The sequence below is a fragment of the Suncus etruscus genome, chromosome 1 (assembly GCF_024139225.1).
Source record: "Suncus etruscus isolate mSunEtr1 chromosome 1, mSunEtr1.pri.cur, whole genome shotgun sequence".
NCBI classification, from domain to species: Eukaryota; Metazoa; Chordata; class Mammalia; order Eulipotyphla; family Soricidae; genus Suncus; species Suncus etruscus.
In genome coordinates this window covers 206344380-206347345 of record NC_064848.1, presented here as the reverse complement: position 1 = coordinate 206347345, position 2966 = coordinate 206344380, and positions in this window count along the sequence as shown.

Sequence of the window (2966 nt, the reverse complement as noted above, 5' to 3'; positions counted from 1 at the left end):
CTGGAAGTTGTTGACAGGGTTTTTAAAAAATTAGAATTAACCCAACTGTTTGGGACTTGGTTTGGGATTTTTTGTTTTTGTTTTATTTTTGCATTGTAACCTAACGCCACGGAACTACAGCAAATAAACTCAAATAAACTGCCCTGGCCAACTGGGTGGTCACCGTCTCTCCCAAGACTGGAGGAGGCCCCAGCCCTGCTGGGGTGTGAGGACACCAGACAGACCTGCACCGCTGCTTTCAGAAGAAGCCAGTGTGTCCAGCGCTGCTCTCAGGGCCAGACTCTGAAAACTGAGTCTTACTGAGTTCTGGGTGCCCGGAGAGGTCCCTGAGGTGTGGCTGAGCTCCTCCCTCTGTGCTCTAACCAGCAGGGCGGCCAGAACTCACCAGCCTTTCCCAGAGGATTTGAGGAGTCCCAGGAGGAACCCCTCAAGTAGGGGAGACCCTTCTGTATTTGCCACTTAGCCCAATAGGACCAGAGATGACCCACAATATCTGCATCCAAAAACAGTTGGTTTTAGGGGGAGGAACATAGCTTAATGGGTAGAGTGTTTGCCTTACAAGAAGCCAACCTGGGTTTGAGCTCCAGCATCTCTGTGCACTGCTAGGATTGACTCCTGAGCAATAATGGGTGTAGCCTCCCCCCCAAAAACACACACACACACACACACACACACACACACACAAAACAACCCAATCACTCCAACTATTCAGCAATGGTCACTTTCCCATTCATTGTGGTGTGTGTGTATTTGAATATCTGCTAGGAAGCAGTTAGGCTCCAGCAGGGGCTGAGAGGCCTGAAGGGCTCTTGGGGGTGACTTTAAGGATCAGGAGTTGTTCTGGCTCAGAAAATAGCGATGGTGGGCCCGGAGAGATAGCGCAGCGGCGTTTGCCTTGCAAGCAGCCGACCCAGGACCAAAGGTGGTTGGTTCGAATCCCGGTGACCCATATGGTCCCTTGTGCCTGCCAGGAGCTATTTCTGAGCAGACAGCCAAGAGTAACCCCTGAGCAACGCTGGGTGTGGCCCAAAAACGAAAAAGAAAATAGCCATGGTGCAGTGATATGTCCCAGGCGGGCCCAGGTGGTGGCCAGCTTTGTCCTCCAGAAGCCTGATCCTCAGGGCACAAGAACTAGGGGAGTGAGGCTGCCAGAGGTCAGGAGGCTCCCAGCCGTGCCTGGGCTGGACACATCATGGGGGTGTGGACAGGACATGGATCACAGCACAGCCGGAGGCCCTGGCGTTGCCAGCATCTTGGCTCTGTGCTTGTGGCCTTTGTCTCCTTTGAGAAGGCAGGACATGACGGAGAAATGGGGACAGATGCCATGTGGGGCTCGGTCAAATCCTAACACTGCTCAAGGTTTCTTAGTTCCATACAAGGAAACTTTCCATCATGTATCCAACTTGTTTTTCAGCATTTATTCTAAGAGACAACTGACTGCCCTTCAGAAAGCAAACTCTGCCCAGAGCCGCTTCTATTTTGGGAGCTTGGGCAGCTGCTCCGGCAATGCGGACTGTTTCTCTGTGCTTTAAATACCAGCCACGGCTCAGCTGGTGCTGTGCTTGCTCACACACACACACAGACCGTCACACATGTACACATGGTCTCACACATGGATGCTTGTAACATGCCTGTGTTCACACAGAGAGGCTGACATGCACACACTTTTCTGTTTTCATTTTTATTTTTTTGCGCCACACCCGGCAGTGTTCAGGACTTAATCCTGCCTCTGCATTCAGAAAGCACTGCAGGCGGATTCTGGAGGCCCTATGGGATGCTGGGGATCGAACCTGAGTTGGTTGCAGCCAAGGCAAGCACCTTTTCCACTGTACTATCATCACTCAGGCACCAGATCTTTTAACCTTTAAAAAAAAATAATAAGGGGGGGGTGGTGGAGCGGTGGCGCTAGAGGTATGGCTTCTGCCTTGCAAGCACTAGCCTAGGATGGACCGCGGTTCGTATCCCCTGGCGTCCCATGTAGTCCCCCAAGCCAGGAGCGATTTCTGAGTGCATAACCAGGAGTAACCCCCGAGCGTCACCAGATACGCCCCCCCCCCAAAAAAAAAAAAAGGATCAGAGTGGTAGCACAGTGGTAGGGTGTTTGCCTTGCAAGCGACTGATCCAGGATGGACGAGGGTTTGATCCCCGCATCCCTTATGGTCCTCCAAGCCAGGGGCGATTTCTGAATGCAGAGCTAGGAGTAACCCTAAGTGCCAGCAGGTATGATCCCCCCCAAATTTTTACCATATTTTCTGGCATATAAGACGACCCCCTAATTTTACAGTTAAAACATAGGTTTAGGCCTATATTTGTTGTATAAGACAAAATGTTCCTGTGCTGCAATTGTATGTACCACAGTGAGCCAATCACAACAAGCAAAGGTCCAAAGGTTATACTGTCATAGATGTCCTCCCTGACTCTGGCCAATCTGAGCAGGCTTTTGACAGTGTAGATTCGGGTGCAGAACATTGTCTAATTTGCATGCTTCAAAAGCCTGCTTGGGTTGGCTGAGTTAGAGAGGCGGTCCGAGCAGCCTGGCAGTGATTGGTGCAGGATCGAGTTGGAAAATTTGTTTTGTGGCAATATTCAGACAATTTTCGTTTGGCGGCATATTGAAACATTTTTCGGGATATACTCGGCGTATAAGACGACCCCCGATTTTCGCTTGACTTTTTTTTTGTTTCAAAAGTTGTCTTATGGGGCTAGCGAGGTGGCACTAGAGGTAAGGTGTCTGCCTTGCAAGCGCTAGCCAAGGAAAGATCAAGACCACGGTTCGATCCCCCCGGCGTCCCATGTGGTCCCCCCAAGCCAGGGGCATTTCTGAGCGCTTAGCCAAGAGTAACCCCTGAGCATCAAATGGGTATGGCCCGAAAAACAAAAAAAAAATGTCATCTTATACGCCGGAAAATATGGTAATTGAAAATTAGGGACCAGAGATAGCACAGCGGTAGGGTGTTTGCCATACA